The 15,852-nt window shown below is 44.8% G+C and overlaps 1 long non-coding RNA gene across 1 annotated transcript; it reads left to right on the top strand.

The window, feature by feature from the left end:
* The first annotated feature begins 724 nt into the window (after positions 1-724).
* LOC140460535 (uncharacterized) lies at positions 725-15,046 on the top strand. Its single transcript, XR_011954169.1, has 3 exons — positions 725-867; positions 6,239-6,420; positions 13,921-15,046. It is a non-coding gene; the product is annotated as an uncharacterized lncRNA (long non-coding RNA).
* Positions 15,047-15,852: the final 806 nt, after the last annotated feature.

Here is a 15,852-nt window from a genome sequence, read left to right on the forward strand (position 1 = left end):
CAGAATCTAACGATGAAACCGTTTTCAGGGCAACAAAGAAACCCCCATCTGATTCACTCATGTCCTTTTGAGGGAAGGAAACTACTGTTGTGGGAAAGGATTCACTCAGTCATCCCAGCTGCACCCTTTACCTGATTTGACCTACACGTGACTCCAGACCCACAGCAATGTGGTGGGCTCTTGACTACGCTCCATAATGCCTGGAAAATAGGTGGGGAGAAATTTACTTGGATACAGAGCACAGGTTGAAATTGCTGAGTGAGGCAATACTTCCTCTGGGTTAAGGCTGTACCAAGGATCCAATTTCAAAGGGACAAGTCTGTGCTGACCAATACTAAAGAAAGTGGGGATGGGGAGTGTGTGCAGTTTGACATTGAGCTGTTTAAGAATGAAATAAATTGGTTTTCATATGCCTTTTTGCTGGGGAGATCTGAAGCAGTACCGAAGTTGGGTCACAATAAAGGTGACCTGAACTTACCAGGAAAACAAATTTGTGGCACCAGTCTTTTTTTTTCTCTCCTATTAGCATTTGGACTGAAAATCTGTCGGTTACACCAGCACCTTCACAGGACATATTACGCATGCTACTCGGTGTCAACAAGCACTGCGCATATACGCCGGTGTCAGCAAAATACTGCGCATGCTCCTATCTGACAGCAGAAACAGTTCACGACGTACTTTTGACGGACCAATAGAAAGCGCTGGAAGACCGGAAGGGGTGTGGTCTTCCTGACATTGAGAGCGCCTCTGTTCTCTGAATGCGGACGTTGGACCATGAGTTTGTGAAGCTGTAGTTGCTGTTCTTCTCTCTCTCTGAATGAAGATTGAACTTCACCTCAGACTGCAACTTTTCTCTGTCCAACATCTGTGAGTACAACACACTCTTTTCTCACCCCCTTTTCCATTTTATTTTTTCACTCTGGAGTTCAGTTCTTGACTTGCAGCAAAGTTGGTTCAGGTCTGTGTCTTAATTGGCAAACACATGGCAAATGCAGTTACACAGTGTGAAGTTATAGTCTTTCCTGTGAAATAAAAACAGAAAGGAGGAACATTGTTTAAATGGTGAAAGATTGGGATGTGGAACAAGTGAGACCTGCATATGCAAGAGATCAGAGTCGAAATATGTGGCGCTGGAAAAGCACAACAGATCAGGCAGCATCCGTGGTGCAGGGCAGTCAATGTTTTGGGCAAAAACCATTCATCAAGAATGATGTGTGGACGTACAAAGGTGCCTCAGCTACCTTCTACTCAGGCTTTCTATCCCAGTCAATGCCAGTTGTCAGACAGGTGCAGCAAGCAATGAGCAAGGCAAGTGGTGTATTAGCAAGAGGAATTGAGTTCAGAAGTGTGGATGTCTTCCTGCAGTTCGGGGGGGTCATTGAATATATTGAAAGCTGAGTTTATCTGACTTTTGAATGTTAAAAGTAGTTATGGGGAAGGCAAGGAAATGTTTTTTTAAAATATTTTATTAGAATCTTTTTCCAAATCTTTTACAAAACATCTATAGACAAAAAAGAACCCTACCAAAATACAGAAAGATAGAGGCAGTACAACAACGTCATATCACGATACTATTAATAATGAACTAACTACTATTCTACGAGAACAACTGTACCTGCTTAGCTTAAACTAAACTTCAATCAAATTTTTAAAAATAAATTAACCTGAATTCAAATTAAATTACATCACATTATTTTATTCTATTTAACTCACTACAGCTCCACTGAGGCTCCCATCCCTGGGAGTTCCACTTATTGTCCCCATATTCTTTTCCCCCAGCCTCCCTTCCCAGGGCACCACTGGTGCCCAAACTGATTCCCATGGCATACCACGGCACTAATCAATATTGCTGATAAGTTTGCATCCATATAATTTAGAAAGGGTTGCCACGTCTTGTAAAACCGCCCTGTTCTGTAGTGCACCATATTCATGCGGTAGTCTTGGGGGAGTTGCTCCATCACTAGCCGACGTCACCCCGTAAGACCTGGGTTTTTTTCCAATGTCTATTTCATTAAAATGTTCTTCCTTGCATATGGGTAAGAATGTTACACAGTCTCTCCCTATGTTTCCCCAGGAGAGGGCAAATTTGCTAACCCCAGAAGAAGAAATGCCAGATCCACGTTAATTTCAATCCCGAGGATGTCCTTCGGCTCCCTTACTATAGCACTGCAGTAAGTCTGGATCTTGAAACATGACCAATAGCAGTGTGTGAGAGTGCCTATAATAATTTTACATTTGGGACAACCTGGTGATACTCCTCTCCTGAACTTAGCTAGCCTCGCTGGTGCCATATGAGCCCTGTGTAAAATCTTCAATTTCATGGCCTGTACTTTGTTACGTATTGAAATTTTGCTCACATTTTCCCATATTTCTTTTCCATACTTCCAATGAAGTATCATCTCCAAGTTCCTGATTCCACGTCCTACAGATTCCCTCCATGTCCCCTAAGGCACGTCCCTTTTGTAAATAATACAAAGTACTGACTAAAAGAACACCAGCACACTCGAGTACTCTTTTCTCCATGTCTGACCTGGAAAGCTGAGCTGGGACCATCATCTCTTTCTGTATATAACCCTTATCTGAAAGTACCGGAATAGGCACAATCCATATTTCTGACTTAGCTGGCTAAATGACATCAAGACCTCCCCCTTGAATAAATCTCCAAAGCAGGAGATTCCCTTATTCTCCAATGACCGAAAGCTGGAGTCCATTGCCCCAGGTTTAAATCCTTGGGATCCCACCAATGGGGTAAATGGTGAGGTCTTAAGCCAATTGCCCTCATCTTGCCTCATTTTCCTCCAGGTTTTCACCGTATTTAAAATGATTGGACTCTTACACTGCTCGGTCATGGATTTCATCTTATCCATAAATGATTAGGGAACAACGCAACTGCGAGGTTTCAACATCAAGCCAAATTGACCCTGAATCACCACCATGCCCCGACACCCAGATATGGGAACAAAGTGTATATTTGATGTTTCTTCAAGTCCAGAAGGTTCCCCCCACTCCCTCACCCTGCGAGAGCTGCAATTTGGTAAACTTAATTAGGGTGCGCCTGCGACACCAAATAAAAGAACCGAGGCAACCACTGAGCCTCCATAATACTCATCTGGGTAGCAACAACGGGAGCATTCTCAAGGGGTACAACAGGCGAGGAAGAACATTCATTTTATTCAGGGCGATTCGGTGTAACCATGATAACGGTAATCCCTTCCACTGCTGCAAATCCTGCTTTATCCTCTCGAGTAATTGTACATAGTTAGCTTTATACAGCTGGAGCTTTATACAGCTGGTGGAAGGCAGGAGTAATAAAAATTCTCAAATACAAAAATCCTTTTGACGACCATCTAAACAGGAACTGCATTCCATCCTTCAGATCAGGCACCTCCACTAATCCCCCCCACCGGCATGGCTTCCGATTTTGTAAAGTTGATCCTGTAGCCCGAAAAACAGCCAAATAAATTAATTGTTTGAATCAATTGAGAAACTGACTCCTCCAGCTTGGCCAAGAACAAAAGGATGTCATAAGCATATTGGGTGATCTTCTGCTCCCCCATTCCCAGCTCTGGCCCCACAATTACAGGATCCCTCCTGATAGCCTCAGCTAATGGCTCAATTGCCAAGCTAAATAGCAGCGGTGAAAGGACACCCCTGTCGACTACCTCTCCCAGGATTAAAGTTATCTGACTTAGTGCTGTTGTGATGACTGCTGCCTGAGGATCATTGTACAACACAAATACCCATCTAGCAAAGGATCCCCCCAGAACAAAATGGTCGGGGACCCCAAACAAGTACAGCCATTCTATCGGGTCAAATGCCTTGTCTGCGTCTAGGGAGACCACCGAACCCAGGATCAATCTTTGTGGCATACCTGCACTATGTTCAGTACCCTCCTGATATTGTTGGAGGAGCTGCAGCCCTTAAAACCCATCTGATCATCTTTCATAATACAGGGCGACACCTGTTCCAACATCAGGGCCGGCATCTTGGGTAGAATTTTAAAATCTACATTTAACAGTGAAATGGGTCTGTATGAACCACATTCTTCGGGCTCTTTCTCCTTCTTTAAAATGAAGGAGATATTAGCCTCCCTGAGAGAGGGCGGAAGACAAACCTGTGTATCTGAATAGCTATACATCCTCAGAGGTGGCATTTATGAATTCCTTATAGAATTCACTTGGGAACCCATCTGACCCTGATGCGTTGCTACTCTGGAGATGCTTTATTGTTTCCTGCACCTCCTGTATCGTCATAGGCCCATTCAACAGGGAAACCTGTTCCGCCTTTATACTGGGGAGGGGCAGGTTCTCCAATTTCAAACAATCTTTGTTTGGCAAAGGAGACCCTTTTTTGCCACCTGTGTGTGCAATGAGTCGAGAGCAACCCTGAGAGCTGCAGCTTGACCAGTGAAGTCCTAATATAATATACTTCCTCAGCATCTCTTGTTGCTCCTCTCTCTGCTTCCTTCTAGTTGTTTAATACAAAATAACTAAGCCTCATAAATATGCCTTAGTGGCCTCCCACAGTATTGCTGTATTACTGGCCTTACTTGAGTTGATATCCCAGAAGACCCTGAACTTTTTTCTGATGTAGTCAACGAATTTGCCATTCCTTAAAAGGAATGGGTTCGTGCGCCAGTGCCGTGCATCCATTCCACCACCCTTGATTTTACCATCTAAATACACTGGCACGTGGTCTGAAACAGCTATATTCCCAATTTTACAAGCTAGTGTTTTATCCAAAATATCTGATGGCATAAAAAACAGTCAACTCGTGTGTGGCACTTGTGTGGGTTGGAACAGAAAGTAATGTCTCTTCCATTCAGGTGGAGGTGCCTCCACACATCCACTAACCCCAACTCCTCACACTGGGGCAGCACGGTGCCTCAGTGGTTAGTTCTGCTGCCTCCCAGCACCAGGGACCAAGGTCCGATTCCGGCCTTGGATGACTGTGTGTGGAGTTTGCACATTCTCCCCGTGTGGGTTTCGTCCGGGTGCTCTGGTTTCCTCGCACAGTCCAATGATGTACAGTTAAGGTGAATTGGCCATGCTAAATTGCCCATGGTGTTAGGTGCATTAGTCAGAGGTAAATGGGTCTGGGTGGATTACTCTTCGGAGGGTCAGTGTGCACTTGTTGGGCCGAAGGGCCCGTTTCCACACTGTAGGGAAACTAATCAAACTAATCATGTCCACCAACTGCTTAGATCGTGCAGTCATACATGCCAGGCCCCTTGTCACCCTGTCTACCTCAGGATCGATGAGGCGATTAAAATCCCCTCCTATAATCGTGCTGTGCACCCCAAGACTCATTAATTTAGCAACTGCATCAGTTAGAAATGTAAGAGGGTGCACAATGAGGGGGGTGGGGAATATACATTCAGGACGCCATACTCTTCTCCATGTAGTTGAGCTTTAAGAATGATGAACTGTCCAAATTCGTCCTTAATTTTCTCAAATACCTGGAAAGGGAGGTTCCTTCTTATCAGTATAGCCACTCCTCTACTCTTAGAGCTAAAGGAGAAGAATACCCTATCATAACTCCCCCACAACCCCACCCCACCTTACCCACAGCTAACATTCTGGATCCTTCCAAATGAGGCCGTGCCCTAGCCCCAGGCAAGTCACAGATGAACAAAAAAGACGTTATTTACATTCTGAGAGTTAAAAATGGATGCCCATTCACCCCCATCCCCCGCCACACACACACACCCCTTCTCCATACATCTTAACCATAGATATAGCCACCCCCAAACCAAAACCAAAAGGACAGCAGTTAAAACAAGTCCTCACATAATGCACAACTGACCGATATACTAACTAATTCCGGTTTTACATCAAGGCAGTATGGAGAAGCCGATAACCACAAAAAAAATGTAGAGAGAGAAAACCAAAGAAGGGACAGAAAGAACTGTACCATTGTCCGTATCAATGGCCCCATCCCGATCCGAGTCCTTGAATTCAGAGAATTCACAAAGTCCTTCGCCTTTTCTGCTGAATCAAAATGATATACCGTCCCCCCATGAGCGAAATGCAACACGGCCAGGGACCTCAAGGAACATTGAATGTTCAGATCCCTTAATTTTCTCTTAACTTCATCAAAAGCCCTTTCTCTTCATAATTCTGGCTCCTGAGAAGTCCTAAAAAGATCTTAGTCTTGAGCCTTTAATGCACAAAGCCTGTGGATCTCTTCCCAGTCGTCTTGCTGTTTTAATCACTAACTGTTTTTCTTTATAATGCAGGAGTCACACAAGGACCGTGCGGGGGCGTGGGTCCGGTCCTGACCTGCACATTGCAATCCGGTACGCCCGCTCCAAACCCATCAGGCCCGACTCCAACTCCAGCCACAAGAACGTTAGGAACCACTTCTCCAGGATTCCAATGAGGTCTTTGCCTTCCTCACATTCCAGAAGACCCACGAGCTGTAAGCTTTTTCTCCTACTTTTGTTTTCTGGGTCGTCCACTTGCTCCTGAAGGACCCGAACCTGGTCTTCCAGCGTTTGGATCGTTCCTCCTGAGACCTCCGCCACGGTCCTCTCCTCTGCTGCCTATTTTCTTCGGGCCAACATTTGAATTTACTGCTCATGCTTTTCCAGCGTGGCAGATAGTGGTTCCACCGCTGCTTCAATCTTTTCTCAGAGTTTGCCAAACTCCGAGAGTAACTGCTGCTGCCCCATTAAATCCAAAGGGGCCGCCCTGGGAGTTTGAGCAATGGCTCCAGGCACCCCCGATGCAGTAGGGGAGTGCCCTGCCTGCTACACTCCTTTTGGCCCCTTTCCTTAATTTGCTTTCATCCTGGTCTTAAAGCTGTCAAACCACAATTTTAGCAGCTCCAGATGTTCACTAAGCGTCCACAATGCCATAGGATATGGCACAGAGCCCAACACAGCAGACCTCTCAGACCACGGCCATCTTGGATCTCCAAGAAATTGGTTTTCAGACCCCACCAGAGAACAGCTACAGGATCAGACAGCACAGAAACAGACCCTTCAGTCCAACTAGTCCATGCTATGTTCTCAAATTAAACTGGTCCATTTGCCAGTGATTGGCCCATATCCCTCCGAACCCTTCCTATTAATGCACTTATCAAAATGTATTTTAAACATTGTTACTGTACCTGCATCCACCACTTCCTCTGGACATTGATTCCACACGCAAACCACTTTCTTCACAAAAAAGTTCTCCTCGTATCTTTTTAAAATCTTTCTCCTCTCCCCTTCAAAGTTTGCTCCCTCATCTTGAAACCCCCACCCTAGGGAAAGGACACCTGCTGGTCACCTCATCTCTCCCCCTCATGATCTTATAATCCTCTATAAAGTCACCTCTCAACCTCCTACACTCCAGTGAAAAACATCTCAACCTATCCACCCAGATGTAAGTATATTCCTATCCAGTTATGATCTGTTCAGTGCTGGTGCAGGCTCGAAATACCAAATGGTCTACCCCTGCTCCCAATTCTGTCACACTGTGTGAGACCATAAGACATGAGAACAGAAATTAGGCCATTCAACGCATCGAGTCTGCTCCACCATTCAACCATGGCTGATAAATTTCTCAAACTCATTCTCCTGCTTTCTCCCCATTACCTTCGATTCCCTTGATACTCAAGAAGCTATCTTTCTCAGTCTTAAATATACTCGGTGACCTGGCCTCCTGTAGCAATGAATTTTATAGATTCAGCACTCTCTGGCTGAAGACATTTCTTCTTATCTCCACTCTGAAAAGTCTTCCCCTTACTGGAAGGTTGTGCCTTCAAGTTCCAGTCTCTCCTACCAATGGAGACATCTTGTCAATGTCCACTCTGTCCAGGGTGTTCAGTATTCTGTCTGTTTCCGTTAGATCTCCCCCCCCAACCCCAAGTGTGGGCCTGATAATCAGCATGGACCAGACCCTTCAGGATGAGTTACAGAAGTATTAGGTTCAGCAAAGTGAGAATGGGAGAGAGTCTGAGGGATGGAGATTTTCAGCTTTCTGGGAATGAGAGAGGAAAGACAGTTTAATATAAATTAGAATTGATTAGATAGGCTGATGGGCCAAGGAGTGGCAGATGGAGTTTAATTTAGATGAGTATGAGATTTTGCGATTTGGTAAGGCAAATCAGGGCAGGACTTATACACCAAATTCTAAGGTCCTGGGGAGTGACGCAGAACAAAAAGACCTTGGAGAGCAGGTTCATAGTTCCTTGAAAATGGAGTCGCAAGTAGATCAGATAATGAAGGAGCTGTTTGGTATGCTTTCCTCCATTGGTCAGTACATAGAGTTAAACCATGTTTTGGAATACCACACATAATTCTGATCTCCCTGCTGCAGGAAAGATGTTGTGATACTTGAAAGAGTTCAGAAAGAATTTACAAGGCTGTTGCCAGAGTTGGAAGGTTTGAGCTCCAGGGAAAGGCTGAAGAGACTGGGTCTATTTTCCCTGGAGTGTTGGAGGCTGAAGGGTGACCTTATAGAAGTTCATAAGGGGCTTGGATAGGATGCATAGCCAAGATCTTTTCCCAAGGAAATGTGAGTCCAAAAGTATAGGGCATAGGTTTGAGATGAGAGTGGGAAGATTTAAAAATAACCTGAGGGGAAACTTCCTCACAAAGATGGTGATGTCTCTGTGGAATGAGCTGCCAAAGTTAGTGATGGAGGCTGGTACAATTACAACATATTAAAAGGCATCTGGACGGGTTCATGAATAGGAAGAGTTTTGATGGAAATGGGCCAAATGCTGGCAAATGGGACTGGATTAATTTAGGATATCTGGTCGGCACCATTGATTGGGCCGAAGGGTCTGTTTCTGTGCTGTATGACTCTAATCGTCTTCAGTGAAAGTAGAAGTGTGGTTGTGAAGACTAAACTTCCAGAGTAGTTTTCAAAGATGTTTTGCCCTGACTGGGAGCAGAAGTTACAATGAAATCTTTCATTTGTGAGACAGCAACTGAGTGAGGGAGCACATCTGGAATTCTGGTGGAAAGTGGGAATTCATTGCACTGTGGGGATGAAGTGCTTTCAGGTTTACTGGCAGTAAGTACAGTGTGCTGAGTGGAGAACCTAGTGAAGGGTTAGGTGGGTTTTTGTTTTAAACTGCTTATTTCATTCAGCCTTCAACATTGTATTTCCAACGCTGTCCATCAGAAGGAGCGGTGAATCAGTAACTGGTATCGTTAGAAGCCTTACGATTTTCAGTACTGCAGGTATTTCATTGTTTCATCATCATTGTAAAGGTTACAGGCAGCAGTGGGAGGTGTGGGCTGGATTCACTCGAAATGATTAAGCAGTTACAGAACACATATACGAGAGGGCAGGGGGGGACTTGTCTTTCCATTTGCAGAAAGTGGGAGGTTCTGGAAGCTGTCATCCGGAGCGCACACAACCTTGGTAAATCATTGAAGCCCTACAGTGTGGAATCAGGCCATTCAACCCATAAAGGCAATGCTGACCCCTCTGAAGACCATGCCACCCAGACCCACCCCCACCCCACATATTCTGTCCTGTAGTTTCTGCTGGTGAATTAGACTAGGACTAGGGGACATGGCCTCAGGATTAGGGAAAGTAGATTTAGGACAGAGATGAGGAAGAACTGCTTTCCCTGGAATGTGGTGAATGTATGGAATTCTCTGCCCAAGGAAGCAGTAGCAGCAGCTTTATTAAGTATATTCAGGATACAGTTGGCTGGGTTATTGTATTATAAGGAATGAAAGGGTAGTAGGGACAATGCAGATAGGAGGAGCTGAGATGATGACCTTAATGAATGGCAGAGCAGGCTGGATGGGCCAAATGGCCTACTCCTGCTTCTATCACTGCGAAACTATAACTGTGCATTTCCCTTGGCTAACCCACCTAACCTGCACATCCCTGGGCACAATGGGCAATTTAGCATGGCCAATCCAAATCAAGGCCGGTGAGCAGTGTGGTGATGTGGAAAATGAACGTTAGAGAATGATAAAAAGGGACAAGGAGGATAAACGTACCAGCAATCAAAGCTGGATTCAAAATATCACAAAAAATAAAAGTAAAAGCTGAATGTGTGCTGCATTGTAACAAAAGTGAATGAATTGGCTGCATACATTGAAGAGAATAATTATGATCTGAGACTCCGTATAGAGAAGTTTAATGGGAAGCTCAGTAAAGGTAGATGGTTGGCATTGCTAATCAAAGCACTGATCACAGGGGAGTCTGGTGTCAGCTCAGATTTCAGGTCCTGATTTCTCTGTCCTCTGTTGATCTCCCTGTTCCCACAGAGTAAGGTGTCGTATGTCCTCAGCTCTGCTGGGTTTTTGCTGAAGCTTTGACCCTCTTTTCCACCTTCCAGAACAATAAAACATTCAGTCACTCAAGGCCCAACCCACATTGCCCCAGCCTGTCAACCACCCAGACAGAGAGACTCATCGGAGTGGGGAATAAACAAGAAAAATGAAACACAATTAGAAATAAATAGATGAGTGTGTTTAATGTTTGTTCATTGGGAAGTAAGCCAGAAATAAAGGTCTCCCAGGATTCTTATGGTACCCAACTTGAGGAATTCTCTTTCCCTTACATCTAACTATTAGTACCCAACTCTGATTTATAACAACACACAGAAATAAAGCACTTGTTATCAAACAGACAGAGATAAACAGTACAGACATAGACATTTGCTTTCTCTCATGCACGCACACATGCATGTAAGTGTATAGGGTGAATCTGTATTTGCAGAATTACATTTATAAATACATAGAACATTACAGCGCATTGCAGACCCTTCGGCCCTCAATGTTGCACCGACCTGTGGAACCAATCTGAAGCTCATCTAACCGACACTATTCCATTCTCGTCCATATGCCTATCCAATGACCATTTAAATGCCCTTAAGGTTGGCGAGTCTACTACTATTGCAGGCAGTACGTTCCACACCTCTACTACACTGAGGAAAGACTCTACCTCTGACCATCTGTCCGATATCTATCACCCCTCAATATAAAGTTATATCCCCTCGTGCTAGCCATTGCCATCCAAGGAAAAAGGCATTCACTGTCCAACTATCTAACTTTCTGATTATCTTATGTCTCAGTTAAGTCATCTTTCAACCTTCTTCTCCCTAACGAAAACAGCCGCAAGCCCCTCAGCCTTTCCTCCCTAAGACCTTCCCTCCATACCAGGTAACATCCTAGTAAATCTCCTCTGAACCTTTCCCAAAGCTTCCACATCCTTTCTATAATGCGGCGACCAGAACTGTACGCAATGCTCCAAATCTGGCCGCACCAGAGTTTTATAGAGCTGCAGCATGATCTCATGTTCTGAAACTCAATCCCTCTACCAACAAAAGCTAACACACCGTATGCCTTCTTAACAGCCCTATCAACCTGGGTAACTTTCAAGGATCTACGTACTTGGACACCAAGATCTCTCTGCTCATCTACACTCCCAAGAATCTTACCATTAGCCCAGTACTCTGCATTCTTGTTGCTCTTTCCAAAGTGAATCACCTCACGCTTTTCCGCATTAAACTCCATTTTCCACCTCTCAGCCCAGCCCGGCAGCTTATCTATGTCCCTCTGTAACTGACAACATCCTTAGTCAGTATCCACAACTCTACCGACTTTAGTGTCATTCGTGAATTTACAAACCCACCTTCTATGCCCTCATCCAGGTCATTAATAAAATGACGAAGAGCAGTGGACCCAAAACAGATCCTTGTGGTACCTCACGAGTAACTGAACTCCAGGATGAATATTTCCCATCAACCACCGCCCTCTGTCTTCTTTCAGCTCGCCAATTTTTGATCCAAAAATTTGATTTTGTTCAAAAAATGCGCAATCTGCTGGTAGTCAATGCAGGCAGTGCATGCATATACTATTTTATAAATGTCACTTTGGAAACAGAACCTGTCAGATTCAAAATTGGGATACAGACTGACTGTGACCTCCATACCTTTAAGGCATTGTCTGAGCTGAGATGTCACCTTTTGTTAGAAACCTTAAGTTATCTCTAAGGTGATTTGTAAGAAGTTCTGAGATTTACATATTAATGAGACCTACAACCCATTCTAAAAGATTAAAGACTGATGGTTTGCCACGTCTGTATGTTTAGTTTCTCACTGATGTTGACCCTGTGTCTGGTTGTTTCTAAAGACGCTGTATTGCAGGTTTATCCTGAATTTATACAGTTTTTCTTTGCTTCCCAAAATCAGATCTGCTCACACTGAGCAGTATCCCAATGTCGTGAAAGATGTTAACTTTCAGGTAGAGTTATTCAAAAGAGATGTTTTTACTTTTTTTGGCCCTGTAAGATCCTGCATTAGCATCCTTCGGGAAAATTAGAGTGGAGTGAGAATGGATAGGGGGAGAGAGATTGGGATGGTGCTTTCAATTTTGTGGAATAACAAAAGAAAAGATTGTTCTGCAGAAAAAGAATTGCTTGTTCTGAATTTCTACCCTGGACTGATGTTAAAGTGGAGATTTGAGACCTCCCAGGGAATCCCTGGTGGACTCGGACCTGTGAAGCCTCCCTCTTGGTTCGTCCCAGAAATCGTACTGTTTGGAAGTCTGGAATAAAAACCTGTTATGGACAGTTTAGTATAATTTTAGTTATCCCCTTTATTCACTAAAAGCATCACTGTGACAACATAACATTGATACCTATAAGCTAAAATAACTTGGTTCTAATAATCTAGGAGAGTAGGTTACCAGCTGTTCAAATGCCAAGCAGGCTACTCCAATGTATGATACAAAGTGGCTTCCTTTGTACAAAATTTTGAAAAAGAAATTGCATGTTCTTAATTAGACAGATAATAGCGAAAGACAATAATTCATAAGGAAGAAAAGCTCATTGACAGGTCTATGAAGCTTGACTAATCACTCCTACAGGCCCTAAGCCATTCGTCAGGTGGGAAAAACAGCTGAGTTAGGCGCTTGCTAGTGAGATAAACGCCTCTCATAAAGAGGTGACAGTCTCAGCTAATTGGAGAGTTCACAAGATAACCTTGCACAGCTCACATGTCAGATACAGTTCTTTTATAAAACGGCTTCTGAGTAAGGAGGGCAAACGTTCAATCATAAAATGGCCTCCCGACACATTGTGCAAGAATCTCTTCAATATTCGACCTCGAATAATTTCTAAGCTAGGAGCAGAATCCTGCTTTTTAAGCACTAAACCATTCTGTACCTGAGGCGGAGATGTTACCGTAAGGTTGTGTTCAAACTGATTCATTCGTCTTCGAATGAAACATGCCTACTTTTCAAGTTTGTGGTTCAAATTCAAATAAGACATAGGATCTAATTAGTTAGAATCGACAGTGGGGCAGTCCGTAAAAACAACAAGTAAATTAAAGCTTTATCAGTATTTCCTTTTACAGAATTTGCATTTCATAACCAGAATTGGCTTCTCAAAATGCAATTAAATTCAATCCATACCAGCTGAGCACTAAGAGTAAATTTTCTGCTGGATTCAACAGCCTCAGCACTAAAATGGTGTCTCTCTCTAGTGTCCTTTTGAACTCTCAAGTCAGGGTTTTGTAACAGCAAAGATTTATTTTCTCTGTGACTGCCCTGCTTGCAAGGGGTATACGAATCCATTATAATTGACAGCAACTGAGTGTTAATTACAAAGTTTTTGATAGTACTGAGTTTCGTTTCAGGGTCAGAACCAAACACTGTCATTAATTTCACAAAGGTAGTGAATGTTATCACTTGGTGTCCTGTTCATACAGAATCACTGATGCTAAGGCAAACGTTCTTAATTGTCTTACAGCATCCTGTTATCACTTGGTAAGCCCAGGTGTCCCTATCTTTTACATTCTTTAAGATGCCCCCCTTTTCTGAGCCTTGCTGTCTGTCTATTTTCTAGTGTAATAAATGTGTTCATAATTCAGCATTACATTTAGTCTAAATGTTTAAAGACAAGTTTTAAGGCTATAGACCTCAGTGACAATGATGACTTTTGTAATCTCTTTTTACAGAGTATTTGATCTGAAAACTGAAGTTTAAAAATCAACAGATGAGGGGCTTATGCCCAAAACGCCGACTCTCCTGCTCCTCAGATGCTGCCTGACCTGGTGTGCTTTTCCGCACTTTTTGACTCTGACTCTCCAGCGTCTGCTGTCCTCAATTTCAAGTCAATGTCTGACAGTCATTCAGTCCATTGGGACTGGAAGGAGTTTTGACTAAGATTCTGTGAGAAGGAGCAAAGTTTTTTGGTCCCTGTTTCAGTACGTTTTCACCATCAGTGGGACTGAATGAGAGACCCGACTATTACAGCGTACTGAGTGTGGAACCTAAAACAGTTATCCAGCCTGGAAAGAGGAATTCACGGCGGGGAGGGACTGCACACGTGTTTGTGTGCCGCTGAAGCTTCAGCCATGGAGAAACCAGAGGAATCCCGCCCCGTGGAGAAACCTTGGAAGTGTGGCGACTGAGGGAAAGGCTTCCATGTCCCGTCTGTCCTGGAGGCTCATCAGCGCAGTCACACTGGGGTCAGGCCATTCTCCTGCCCAGAGTGCGGGAAGGGATTCAGCAGTTCCTCCGCCCTGCTGACCCACTAGCGGGTCCACACAGGGGAGAGGCCTTTCAGCTGCCCTCAGTGTGGGAAGGCCTTCACCCATGCCTCCAACCTGCTGACCCACTGGTGGGTCCATACCAGGGACAGGCCATTCAGTTGCCCCGAGTGTGGGAAGGCCTTCAGCAATTTCTCCCACGTGCTGATCCACCAGCGGGTCCACACCGGGGAGAGGCCATTCGCTTGTCCTGAGTGCGGAAAGGCCTTCAGCAATTCCTCTGACTTACTGAAGCACCAGCGAGTCCACACTGGGGAGAGGCCTTTCAGCTGCCCTGAGTGCGGGAAGGCCTTCACCCAGGCCTGCAACTTGCAGAGACACCAGCGGGGGCACTAGCGCTCCCAACAATCGGATTCTGCCGGTGAGGCTGCTGTGGGTCACCCCCAGGACTGAACCTCCTGCCCAGTCTGACAGTGGGAGAGTTGGTGGGCTTGTTTTGTTTTCTGCTGGACTGCACCCACTCCCACGGTGGCTCAGTGGTGAGTAGCATTGCCTCACAGTGCCAGGGACCCGGCTTTGATTCCACTATTGGGGCAACTATCTGTGTGGTGTTTGCACATTCTCCTTCTGTGCCTGCGTGGGTTTTCTCTGGGTGTTCCGGTTTCCTCCCACAGTCCAAAGGTGTGCAGGTAGGGTGGATTGGCGAAGTTAAATTGTCCCAGTGTTCAGGGATATGTAGGTGTGGTGAATTAGTCAGGGGAAGTGTCGAGTAATAGGGTAGGGAAATGGGTCTGGGTGGGTTACTCTTCAGAGGGTCAGTTTGAAATTGTTGGGCTGAAGGACCTGTGTGCACACTGTATGGATTCTGTGATTCTATGAACTTTGATCCATTGGGCACTGCTGCTCGTTGAGCCCAGGACTGCACGTTCCCACTGAAACAATCTGCACAAACCTAAGACTGCAAGGCCATTGGAGCAGAAGTTAGGCCATACAGCCCATCGAGACTGCTCTGCCATTCGTGAGAGACAAAAACAAACTGCAGATGCTGGAATCCAAAGTAGGCAAACAGGAGGCTGGGAGAACACAGCAAGCCAGGCAGCACCAGCAGTGAAGTCAGTGTTTCAGTTATTAACCCAAATCATTGACTTCTCGACCAGAAATGATTTACCAGGATGTTGCCGAGAGTTTGGGCTACAGTGAGAGGTTGAATAGATTGGGGCTGTTTTCCCTGGAGTGTCAGAGGTTGAGGGGTGACCTTATATGGGTTTATAAAATCATGAGGAGTATGGATAGAGCAAATAACAAGGTCAGTTCCCTGGAGGTTGGGCAGTCCAGAACCAGAGGGTTTATGGTTAGAGGGGAAAGATTTAAATGGGACCTAAAGGGCAACCTTTTCAT

Source organism: Chiloscyllium punctatum, chromosome 36, assembly GCF_047496795.1.
Source record: "Chiloscyllium punctatum isolate Juve2018m chromosome 36, sChiPun1.3, whole genome shotgun sequence".
In the NCBI taxonomy this organism is placed as follows: Eukaryota; Metazoa; Chordata; class Chondrichthyes; order Orectolobiformes; family Hemiscylliidae; genus Chiloscyllium; species Chiloscyllium punctatum.